This window comes from Paroedura picta, chromosome 14 (genome assembly GCF_049243985.1).
Source record: "Paroedura picta isolate Pp20150507F chromosome 14, Ppicta_v3.0, whole genome shotgun sequence".
In the NCBI taxonomy this organism is placed as follows: Eukaryota; Metazoa; Chordata; class Lepidosauria; order Squamata; family Gekkonidae; genus Paroedura; species Paroedura picta.
In genome coordinates, this window is record NC_135382.1 from 18,168,700 (window position 1) to 18,181,717 (window position 13,018).

Sequence of the window (13,018 nt, forward strand, 5' to 3'; positions counted from 1 at the left end):
ACCTTCGTTCTCCCGTTTTCCCTGAGAGATTCCTGAGAATGATATTTTGGTGAGATTGTTTTGTATGGCTTGCTGGAAACGCAGAAAAATACTAGAGTGAGACCCAGCCTGAAGTTTTGATAAAAAGGTATATTCATTATTGGCCATGTGTAAACGTCAGTTGGCATCTCTGTGGTGAAAGTCCTGCATCAGGGGTCCTCAGCCTTGTTGAGCCTGAAGGCACCTTTGACATCTGGAAGCGGAAAGGTTGGAAATTGTAGGGAGGAGTCTGTGATCAGTCACAAAATGGATGCCCTGTTGGGGCAAGATTGGTTCTGTGCTACGCAATCATCCCGGTGATCCTAATTTCCCTTTCCTATTCCGTTTGAGATGTGGATTTAATTTGTTAATCAAGGCACTTCCAAGTGTCTTACGTCCCTAGAGAGATCCAGAGTGCCTTACAGAAAGCGAACTTCTTCCAGGCCAAACTGGCCAGGGATTCTGGGTGTTTTTTTTTGGGGGGGGGAGTTTGGTTCTTCAAGAGGTAGGACTAGATGACCCCAGGGGTACCTTCCTAATCTATTTAATCCCCAAACAATTTACAGCAAGAAAAACAAACATTCATCTTGAATGGGTCCTCATTCCCAGGGTTGGCGGCCATGGGCTGAAAGCTGCAAACCTCAAGCCAAGTGCCCTTTGGCCTGCATCTTTGGCCACCTCTGAACTCCCGACCTGTGGACAGGGGGAAAAAATGTTTGGCAGCTGTGAAGATGTTCCCTGAGACTCTCTCCTCCCCAAATACTATCTTCTATCCCCAAACTCAGACTGTATAAGGGTACCAGCAGACACACCCTTGACAAGGATTGCTGTCCAACGTGTTTTGCATTGGGGGTTAAGAGCAGGACACCAGCCAAGCTTTAGACAAAGGACATCAGCAGGGACCACCTTTGTAGTTGCTTCAGTTATAGAAACAGCTCACCTTAGCCCAAGTTTGGTAAAGCAGGGTTGGAAACTAAGCAGGGTTGCCCATAGAATGATGGAATCATAGAATCATGGAGCTGGAAAGGACCTCCTGGGTCATCTAGTCCAACCCTCTGCACTATGCAGGACACTCACAACCCTCTTTCTCATCCGCTGTAACCTGCCCCTCCCTTGAACCTTCACAGAATCAGCCTCTCCGTCAGATGGCTATCCAGCCTCTATTCAAACATTTCCAAAGATGGAGAACCCACCACCTCCTGAGGAAGCCTGTTCCACTGAGAAACGGCTCTGAGATCAGTAGTTGGATGGGAGACCACCATTGCTGCATGGCAGAAGGCAAAGGCAGACCACCTGTGCTGCTCAAGTCACTGGAAACCAGCTGTGACTCAATGACCATTCTTCTTCAGTTAGAGATCTTTTGGGACTCTCCTGCCTCACAGAACTACAATTCCCAGAGTTCTTCGGTCAGAGAAAATAATTGTAAAACGCATTTTGAAGTCTCAAAGGTCACAATCCTATGCAGAAGGAAGTGTGTGTCAGGTGTCACTTTTAAGGCCAACAAGTTTAATTCCGGGGATAAGCTTTTGTGGGCATACACACTTCTTCGAATGCGCATGTGCATGAAAGCATCTACCTTTAATAAAACTTGGTTTGCCTTGCAGAACCTGCAAGATGGAGCTCCTCCACCAGACCCTTGGTTGGGGCTGGTGACAACAGCATCAAATCGCCTCCCCCCCCCCCCAACAGAAAACCTCCACTGAAAACTGTGGTTATGTTTCTACACCAGAAATAGTAGGACTGCATTGATGAGACAGCTGAATTGAACGTAACTGGAAGAAGTGATTTTAAAGGTTTTACTCTTTTAGTGTTTATGCTTTTGTGATGAACTATGTGATTGCTTTTACAGTTGTGCACCACCCTGAGCCTGTACGGAAGGGTGATATACAAAATAAATAAATATAAATAAATAAATAATGATTAAAGGTGCCACTGGATGCAAACTTTGTTCTTTTGCTTCAGTCCGACACGGCTACACTCCTGAATCGATCCTATGCAAAGTTACCATCATCAGTCGCCCTGTCATGTAGACATGCATTTAAACTATTGTTTCTCCTGCTGCTTCTGTTTAAAAAGATCAGTACCCTGTCATCTGCATGAAGTCACAGTTTTAATAGCTTAGAGTCAGCAGGGCTGCATTTCACAAGATGAGTGGGATGGTCACAGCGCATTGCCTCTATAAAGTCCTTGTTGGTGGATGTCTCAACAGACATCTGCTTTCTTCTTTGCCTGATCGAGCTGCCCTGCCGGGCTGTGAGTTCCCCCCTCTCCTCTAATCCTACCAACCCTGGGCTCCACTCACCAAGCTCCTAAAATATCTGGATTTGGCAGCCCTGTTTTCCCCCAGCCCTTCCTCTTTCCACAGTCGTGTCTCTTTTTACCTTCCTCTTTTCCTGGGATGATGTCAGATGGAGTTGCCACAGGAGCTCTTTCTCTCCCTCCTACATCTTCCTCTTTTTGCTTTTTAACACCATGGTCTACTCAACAGAGGAGGGAGGGAGGGAGGGAGGAAGTCTTGGGATTCAGCAGGATTTGTCAATGGAGGGGAATTTTGTTGAAAGTATTGGCAGGGTTTCAGCATGCAAAGGAGGAGTTTAGCACTAGCTGCTTAAGGAGAAACAACTTTGTAAAAAAGAGAGGAGAGAGAGAAAGTCCTAACTGGCTAACTGTTCTGGAGTGAATCAGGGAGGAAGTGTGCTCAAGGAAGCAGGAAGTCTCCAGTTGAGCCAATCAGGAGGAGATGATTTGTAAAACATCAGGAAGTTGCTAGAACTAGTTAGAAAATCATACCCAAAGAGTAGTTGCCAATGGTATTTCGTCAGATTGGAGAGAGGTGAGCAGTGGGATGACACAGAGCTCAGTATTAGGTCCTGTGCTTTTCAACATTTTAATCAATGATCTGGATGAGGGAGTGGAGGGACACCTCATTAAATTTGCAAATGACATCCAGTTGGGAGGAATAGCAAACACTGCAGAAGATATAGAATGCAGTTTTGGGCTGTATCAACAGCGGCATTACATCAACATCACATCATAGCCCTGCTGTATACCACATTGGTCAGACCCCACCAGGAGTCCTGTGTGCAGGTCTGGAGGCCTCACTTCAAGATGGACGTGGACAAAACTGAGAGGGTGCAGAGGAGAGCAATGAGGATGATTCGGGGCCTGGGGACCAAGCCCTGTGAGGAAAGACTGAAGGACTTGGGAATGTCCAGCCGGGAGAAGAGGAGATTGAGAGGGGACATGATGGCTCTCAAGTATTTTAAAAGTTGTCACTTGTAGGAGGGCAGTGAGCAATTCCTGTTGGCAGCAGAGAATAAGACCTGCAATAACGGGTTTAAACTATGTGTAGAATGGTACCAGCTAGTTATCAAGAAAAACAATTCACAGAATAGTTCAGCAGTGGAATGGGCTGCCTAAGGAGGTGATGAGCTCCCCCTCACTGGTGGTCTTTAAGCAGTGGCTGGACAGACACTTATCCTGGATGCTTTAGGCTAATTTTGCATTGAGTAACTGGTTGAACTAGATGGCCTGTATGGCACCTTCCAACTCTATGATGCTGTAAATTCTAATCATAGGCAGATTGTCAGTAGGTGGGCAGGAAGGGATGTGCCAGTGTTTGTCTCTTGTGGCCCTTCCTTGCATACTCGGAATTGCTGATCGCCACTGTGAGATGGTAGGTAAATATCCTCCAAGCCAGGCTGGATTCTGGAGATATTTGGTGGTGGTGGGGAATATTTGGGCATGAAATTGGGGCCACAGTGGGTGGGCAGGTAGTTGTGAGTGTCCTGCATTGTGCAGGGGGTAGGACTAGATGACTCTAAATATGTTAACTATGTATCTCCCTGCCAAGCCCCCTGTAGTATATTCTCCATATGCTGTTGAATCTTGCATATTCCAACAGAAATGAGGAGCAAAGGGGCTCCCCCCCTTTTTTTAAAGTAAATTTCTCAGAAGTATCCTTTTTTAAACCAATTTCCATCCATCCATCCATCTGGATTTTTATACCGCCCATTCTTTACAGCTCTGGGCAGTTTACATGGACTATTATGTAAATTTGCATGGAACATTATAATAATCTATAACATTATACAAGTTTCAATACAACATCACAACAATCAAGTAACAATTCACAACACAACATAAATAACAACAACACTGGGGAGTTGTGGCTACCAATGGTATTCTGAGACATGATAATTCTGTAATCATTGGCTGCCAATATCTAGCTTGAGAAATTCCTGGAAATTTGGGGATAGAGCCAGGATGAGGGGTGGGGCCGGATTTGAGGGACCTCATCCATAGAGTCCATCCTCTGAAGCTGCCATGCCCTCCAGGGGAACAGTTCTCTCTCACCTAGAGATAAGACGTAATTTCAGATTGTTATGCTCCACTTGGAGGCTGGCCACCCTAGTGTCCTTGTGTGTTGTCACAAATTAAATGATTCAAATAGATAAACATCCTGGTGTGAGGAGAGGGATCAATTACCAGTTTGCCCAAGTGACTGCACTGGAATGTCATGACAAGTGAGAATGTGAAGTCTTTCAAAAGAATGGAGGGAGCTATATGTGTTATGTCCACATATATCCAATGACCCCTGTCTAAGTTTTCCCAGAGGAAGCCTTGGACACGCATGGAAAGAAGGGGACACCATTGGGACAAAGGAGCCAAATCTGGCTTCTGATTCTATGTTGTAAGAACATAAGAAGAGTCCTGCTGGATCAGACTAGTGGTCCGTCTAGTCCACCATCCTATCTCACACAAGGCCAAACTTATTCTGGAGGGCAAGCACACGTTTTAATCACTCTCTGCGTAAAGAAGTATTTCCTTTTGGCCATCACTATTGCCCATCAGTTCCATTGGATGCCCTCGAATTCTAGTATTTTAGGAGAGGGAGAAAAAAAAGTATCTTGGTCAACTCTCTCCCCCCTCAATGCATAATTTTATAAGCCTCTTTCATGTCATCCCTTAATGGTCTCAATCCCCCTGTTATTTTTGTTGCCCTCTTTTATACTTTTCCCAGCTCTGTAACATCCTTTTTGAGATACAGACCGAAACTGTACACAGTATTCCAACTAAGATCACTAGAGTTACCAACTGTTGGAATTTTGAAAATGTGCGTATCTGGGTGGGGCCTTGGGGTGGAGATGGAAGGAGAGGCTAGATATGTTTGCTTGCTCTTCTTGGGGGTAGAGAAGAAACCAATTGGTCTGCCTCCCTGTTTTTATAGCAGCTGCTCCCCCAAGCCCTCCACTCTGGCTGTCCCCCCTCCCAGTTGGATAAGCAGTGCTAGATGCTGTTCCCATATCTGAGCATTGACACAGTCCTATCCACCTTTGCCCATTCCTCGTGTCTTGGTTCTATTAGATTTTCAGCCTGTCAGCAAAGACTGTCAGGAGTCTGTATTTACTATAAAATGCTTAGTACACATTTAGTGCTCTAGAAAACAAATGGGTATCACAACAAAGAATGAATCCATTACCCTCCAGATAAAACTTGTCTGTAGCAGAAAACGTGGGCTCCAGCCCATGATGGTTCATGCTGTTCTAAACTGGGGGGCTTTCTGCACCGGGATCCTTGTAGCAAATTGTTTGCTGAACGAAAAATCGTCATTTAAAATAGTGCAATTCGTCATTATGCATACCTGACTTTGTAGTGGAATCCAGTTGCGTTTCTATCGTTTCCCACAAGCTTCCGGTCTCAGCAAAAATCGCTAGAAAGGAAGCGCTATTGCCGAGCTCGTCCCGCCCCTGGCCGTCAAGCAGCCAATGGGCAGCCATTAGCATGCTCCCAAACAGCCCCTTTCCCTTTAAGAAAGGTTTAAAAAAAAAAAACACCCATTGCAACGAATATGTGTTGATTCATTGCAACGGAGAGACCCATCAGCTGGCAGGTGTGTTTGAGCTGTCGTTTCATCATTGCCACGCTCCCCCCAAGTGAAAAAAAAATCCCCCCCCTCACGGGCCCGATTTTCGGCCGAAAACAGTGTAAAAAATAAAGGGAAAATACATCAGCAAATGGGCTTCTCTGTTGTTTGTGCTTAGTGACTAAACAGCTCTGGGGAGGGACTGAAGCTGGGGAAGCCTCTAAACAGGCTTGCTGGTGGGTTGAACTCCGCTCGCTAGGAGAAAAAAAAAATGGCGATCGCTTCGCCGGAAGATCAGAGGAGAGAGCCAGGGGGAGGGACTTTGTAAAAACCACAACAATGGTAACGCACAGAACTTTCCCGCTAGTGTTGCAGATTGGTTGCAGGAGTGTAGCGCTTTCCGGAGGGTGAATCCACTTTTGGGGATTTCCCTGAAAGCACTACAAGGAAGCGCTTTTTGCGGATCGGTTTCAGGTGTGTGGCAGATTGTCAACGACGTTGTGCATAATGGCAAATCAGTAGCGTTTTCAATTGGCAACCATTGTGCGATTTTGAAGGTGTGCGAAAAGCCCCTGGTTATTCATTATTTCTGTATTTCTGTGCCACTTCTTGAGAGCCTGCTCAAGGTTGCTTACAAAATAAAACGCGACAAAAACCATTAAAAGCCAGGGCATCTTAAAAAGACTTTCAGAAAAGTGCCCAGGAAGAGTCCATCCTTCTGGAATTCATTTGCAGGGTCTGTGGGTAGGGTTTCCAACCTCTAGGTGAGAACTGGAGATCTGCCATTACAACTGATCTCCAGGCTGGCTTTCATATGGAGAAAATGGCTGCTTTAGAAGGTGGAGTCTGGCATTATTCTCTACTGAAGCCACCCTCTGCCCCAAACCCTGCCCTCCTCCACCCAAATGTCCAGGTATATCCCAACCTGCAGGTGGCAACCCAACCCATGGGGTTATTGTCAAGAATCCTCAAAGAGACAACACTCTCTGTGTTACTGGTGTATTGTATTATTGGTGCATTGTCTACATCAGGTTCATACATCAGGTGGTCAGCTCTGATTTAGGAAACACCTGGAAATTTGGAGGCCGGAGCCTGGGAAGGGTGGAGTTTAGTGAGATCAGAGACCTCAGCATGGTATATGGCCAGAGAGTCCATCCTCCAAAGCCGCCATCAAAGGAAATGTTCCCTGCCATATGGAGATCAACTGTAATAAGCAGAATTCCAGGTGCCATCTGGAGGTTGGTGACCTTCCTCACACAGCTGTAGGCCTTACCTGATGGCCAATCAGAAGAGGTGAGCCTGCTGGGAATGAATGCCCTCCCCATCATTCTGTTATGCAGACTGTAGGATTCCGCATGCAAATCCTTTGTTGTTACTAGTATGATGTCAGTCAGTGCTAAACATGATTAGGGTTAATATTGATCTGTCGAACCTGCATAACGTAGGACACCACTGAGGGCAACTGGAAATCATTTTTCAAGTAGGGAGGGAGAAAAGGTAGCTTTAGGGGCTGGAACAAGTCTTTCCCAAAGGCCGATACTCGGAGCTTTCTTTGGAAAGATTGCGTCAGCGGCTTTATGAACACAGACATGCTGTCATTTTCATCAAATTTAAAACAGACTGAGGAACAACTAACTTCCTCACCAAGCAAGCCCAATGATTGCAGATCTCTCTCACGAACCGGAGTCACCTTCTTTGCCTTTCCATCAGGCTTGTGACCTTGAACACGCATAGGCACCTCCTTTTTCTGGCTGGATTGAGTAAGGCCCAGCCGGTTAGACCAGCTTGGCAGTATCTCTCTCCGCAAAGAATCGAAGAAGAGTTCTGTTTGGGTTACCCTGTGAGTCGCTAAGAGGCTAAGAGTGCCTCTGGTGGTGCTTAACGCAGCCCTGTTGTTTTTTTATTATTGAAAAAGAAAAATGGCAAGGTAGTTTTTTGAGGGAGGGGGGATTGGTGAAGCAGAGAAGCAAAGGAGAAAGAATGCTTCTCTCCACCGTCCACTGCACCTCCATTCCAAATTATCCCCCAGTCATTTCTTCTAAAGGAGCTCAAAGCCCACAAGTGCTCTTATGAAGGTCCTTTTGGATCCCTAAAGGAAAAAAAATATTGCTGGGAAGAGATGTCCATGGGCTGGCGGAAATAATCCTGTCTCCTTAACTAACACGTGGCATGGACATGGAGACTATCAACTGGTAGATAACAGCCCCATAAAGTTTCTATTAAAGGGGCAGGACATTCCCTCCCCCCAGGCCAGTTGGCAATGACCAGTTCCCCCCTCCCCCACACCACTTTTCTGATTCATATTCCCCTTTCCTGAAGTTGCTTTTATTTGTTTGTTTGTTTAAGTACCAGAGCAGCCACTGATCTGTTTACCTGGTCAATATTCCATCTACATGAATTGAAAACAGGGCTGCAAGGCTGAGTCAGTCAATCAATTCACCGAGGGTACAAGCCACTGCCCAGCCCCACCTGGAAAGAATTCTTGCCAGATGAGCAGTTTAAGGAATGTATAAGGTAATAGTGACCTTATGCATGTGACACAGTGCAGTCCTAAGCACACTTACACCTTTGATGAGTCAGTTGAAGTCAATAGTTGTTGATCTACTTACAGCCACTCAGCTGGAGTGGCACAAGGGAAACCGGAACAAGTTCAGGGGTCTACTTCTGCTTCTCATGGGATCCCTGTTGCTCCTCTAGAAGCAGCTTTTCAACAGGACCATCAGAAGAGTGATGGGACGTGGGACCCAAAAAAGCACATGGCATCAAGTTTGCTCCTCTGACCGAGTTGGGGGGGGGGGGGGCTTGGTTCTGACCTCTGAATGTATGTTTAGATTTATTCGACATGCATCTAAAGAGAAAGGGTTGAGCAGACGGTTGGAAAAACCATCATGCTGATAGGTTTTACTAACTTCCTCTAGAGCAGTGGTTCTTAACCGTCCTAATGCCGCAAACCTTTAATACAGTTCCTCATGTTGTGGTCACCCCTAGCCATAACATTATGCAAGTGTTCTTTCACAGAAATTAAACCAAAGATCCATTGTTCATGATTGTATATAAATTGTTTTTTCCCCTGGGGTTTCTCAGTTCAGTTCTGCCTCTTGTCCCATTATGCTGATCTCGCTCTTTTCCATTGCTCCAGACAGACAAATGCTCTATTTCGATCTACCCTGCAAGGCTGTTGTGTAGATGGCACCCCCCGCCAAGCTGCTAGCCCTTCCGCAACCCCTGTGAAAGGGTTGTTTGACACCCAAAGGAGTCCCGACCCCCAGGCTGAGAACCACTCCTCTAAAGAGAACAGCTGAGGCTGTAAAGACAGCAGAATATAATGTAGGAATCCATGCTGCCATATAGGGAGAGCCAAAATGATTTTCAACCATATATCCTGCAATGATTTTGATCGTAGAACATTGTCTGGTGCCCTTCAAATTGTCAATAGTGGACAGAAATCGAGCTCATGTTGTGTGCAACACTAGCAAATACCAGTGGTCCTGACCTGGATAGTCCAGGCAAACCCAATATGGCCAGTTCTTAGAAGCTAAGCAGTGTTGGCCCTCTCTAGTATTTGGATGGGAGACCTCCAAGGATTTGGGTGGTAGTTCCTGTAAGGTACGCTAAGGGTCATGACCTGGAGGTCAGATATGGCAAATCACCACTGAACGTCCCTTCCCTGGCTGCCTAACAATCCTTGGATCTACAGGCTACAATACATGCATCCGGATGATAAATAAGTAAACAACAGATACTGGAGCCACAGCTGGCCAGACTTTTATCTGTGTAAGATAAGATTCCAGAAAATTGGTTCCCTTCTCATGTGATATCCAGGTCAGGACTTGTTTAAAGGTAAAGGTATCCCCTGTGCAAGCACCAGGTCATGTCAGACCCTTGGGGTGACGCCCTCTAGCGTTTTCATGGCAGACTCAATACGGGGTGGTTTGCCAGTGCCTTCCCCAGTCATTACCGTTCCCCCCCCCCCCACAAGCCGGGTACTCATTTTACCAATCTCGGAAGGATGGAAGGCTGAGTCAACCTTGAGCCGGCTGCTGGGATTGAACTCCCAGCCTCATGGGCAGAGTTTCAGACTGCATGTCTGCTGCCTTACCACTCTGCACGGTGGCACTTTTAAAAGTGGCACTTTTAAAAAATATATAAACATTACATTAACTCCCAGCCATTCAGGAAACCCTTCCAGGGCCATCAAGAACACCTGGGGTTTTAAGAAACCTTGGTTGAGAAAGCCTGTATCATCACAGCTGCCTTACCACTCTGCGCCAACTTGTTTAGCATACAACATATTTTCCCCATAGAATATATATTTCCCAATAGAACAGAGTGCTGAACCGTCACTTTTAAAATTTCGAACCCCTGAATATTTTTCAGGCTCTGAGGACCCCCGGAAGTGGGCGCAGATGTCAGATGGGAGAGCCAGCCTGCCAATGGATCGATCGATCTTTTACCGTTTCCGTTGTGGAGAGACTAGTAGAGCAACAGGGAAAATGGGCCCCAGTGACATCTAGTGATGTCAGCAGCCACCCAAACTTCTGGGAATGGTTGCACAACACACTGGGGAGCTATTGCATAACTTGGATTAGTGTGACAGAGGTTTGGTGAGACCCAAACTCAGCTTCCTGATTATGATAAAAGTCACTGAGTGACTTAGAGAAGAAGAAGAGCTGGATATTTGGACCCTGCTTCACTACCCAAAGGAGTCTCAAAGCAGCTTAAAAACGCCTTCTGTTCCTCTCCCCACAACAGACACCCTTTGAGGTAGGTAAGGCTGAGAGGGCTCTGAGAAAACTGTGACTAAACCAAGGTCCCCCAGCTGGCTGCATGTGGAGAAGCAGGGAATCAAACCTGCTGCTCTTAACCACTTCACCACGGCTGGCTTTTTTTGGTCCAGTTTCTCAGTCTGACTTACTTCACAGGGCTGTTATGAAAGGTAGGAGCCGTGTCTCAGTGGAAGAGCCTCTGCTTTACATGTGAAGATTCCATCCTGACCTATTAAAAGGTCTAGGTCAAGGGTCATGCGAAAGACTTCTAGCTAAGAACTGGAGAGCGGCTGCAGGTCTGAGTTGACCACAGGGACCATGCTGGACCAAAGGTCTAATTTGGTTTAAGGTAGTTTCATTTGTGTGTGGAGCCAAATGGCAGCTACTGTGTAGTATCCCGAAATCCTTGCGGAAGAAGGGGATGAAAACAATATTTGTCGTTTGGTGCTCAGTGAGCGAAACGATTCGCGGTGCTTCTCAGCCCAAGAGGCAGAACAAAAAGTGTACAACTGCCTAGTTGGAGAGGCCTACAGCTGCCAATTAGCTGCTCTTTAATGAGGCTAATGTTCTCCATGTTCAAAAACAGAGGTGATTTTACCACACATCGAACTCTAGAGTAATTGGGATGCTATAAACACGGAATGCAGAGTTGTGGCCGCTTCCATTTGCTTGGCTGCAGACATGTTGCTCAGTTAGCCTCAGAAAATACAGCTGAGGCAGGCCTGGATAATCTTGGCCCCATTGAAAGCTGTTGCATCCAATATATCTTCCCCCCTCCCCAATATCTTTCACAGACGTCTTGTTAAAAGGTTAATGTTGCCCTTGCAAGCTCTTGCTAGCTTCCCGTCTGGACAGACAAGAATCCAGTTGCAGTTTTGGTTACAGTGGAAGTTCCCAAGCCATATCCTTCAAAGTCCTGGAGCTCCATGGCCCCTGAAAGACATAATTTCTATTCTCCTGATCTTCCTGATAAAATCTGTAATTGTGGGGGTGCTTGGGAGGGCATTATTGGGGGTTTGCTCTCTGTCCTCAGGCCAGCAATGATCTAGCAGCTGGTGGGTGACTCGGATAAAGGAAGCATAGGCGGCAACCTCAGGCTGTGCAAGGTAGTCCTTACATTGGAAATGCTCTCGTTTCCACCGCGTTTGCAGTCAGGGGGGCGTACATTAGAGACAGGCACAGATAACCATTTGGGATTACAGTTTTTGGAATAATCTCAGTTTCCTTGAGAAAAAAATAAGCCAGTTTCCCAAAGGGAAATCCTGCCAGATCAATGGAATGAAACCAGTTTCAGACCAAAGGGTAATGGGGAGTGACTGGTTTTGTTCCCCCTGCCATGGGGTTTAGATCATGTTTGTATTACATAGCCTGCATAGCCCTGATCCTATTGTAAACCGCTTAGAATTAAGAGGAAAACCAGGGTATAAATGTTTGAATAAACTGCAGCATTTAAGAAGGCTGAAGGACCGTCTATTGCAGGGGTGGCCAAACTGTGGCTCTCCAGATGTCCGTGGACTACAATTCCCATGAGCCCCCGCCAGCTGGGAAATTGTAGTCCACGGAAATCTGGAGAGCCACAGTTTGGCCACCCTTGGTATTGTATACTCCTTCGGACACATTTTGCTACACTGTTTCATCTATAATGCAACTCAATGCAGCCAATTTTAGACCAATATTAACATCCCCCTTCAAAGGATAGAATTAAGAAACTTCTTAATGATGAAAGCCCACAAACAACTATATACTTTGTCAAATTTTGTGCGGCTACCGTTAAGTTGTATGGTATAGATGCAGGACAGAATGTTTTCTCTTTGATTTAACTGACCCAATGCGGTTTCAGCGATCAGTTGTAATCATGACATCTGTTCCATCTGTTCCACATAATATATTTCTGGTAAGGACTTGGAGGAGGAGCCTGTCTCATGGCTTAAGTGCCACTCAGCACTTAACACCCACTCAGGGCGGCTGTCCTGCCCATGATTGCCTCCTCCTCCTCCAACAGGCTTGCCTGTCTGTCCAGCAGCCAGCCGATCACCTTCCATCCCCCACCCCTGACCACCCCCTCCTCCCTCCGCTTTCCTCTGAGGCTTGGAGGCTGCAGATCCCTGCTGCGTGAGAGCTGCCCCTGCCGGTTAGTTCCCTAACAGCTGCCTGCAGCCTTTCCAGGTCTTGGGGGGGGGGGGGAGGCTGTCCGCAAGGTTCTTATACACACACACACAATCTAGCACCTGTTGTATTCTTGAATACAATGGGCTTGGCCCCTAGTGTTTTATATTTCTTATCTTAAGCACCCCTTTTGTGCTCAGATATTTATCTTCTGTATTCAGTCAATATGAGAGGAGGCAGGGCCTTGGCTTAACCTTGGTGT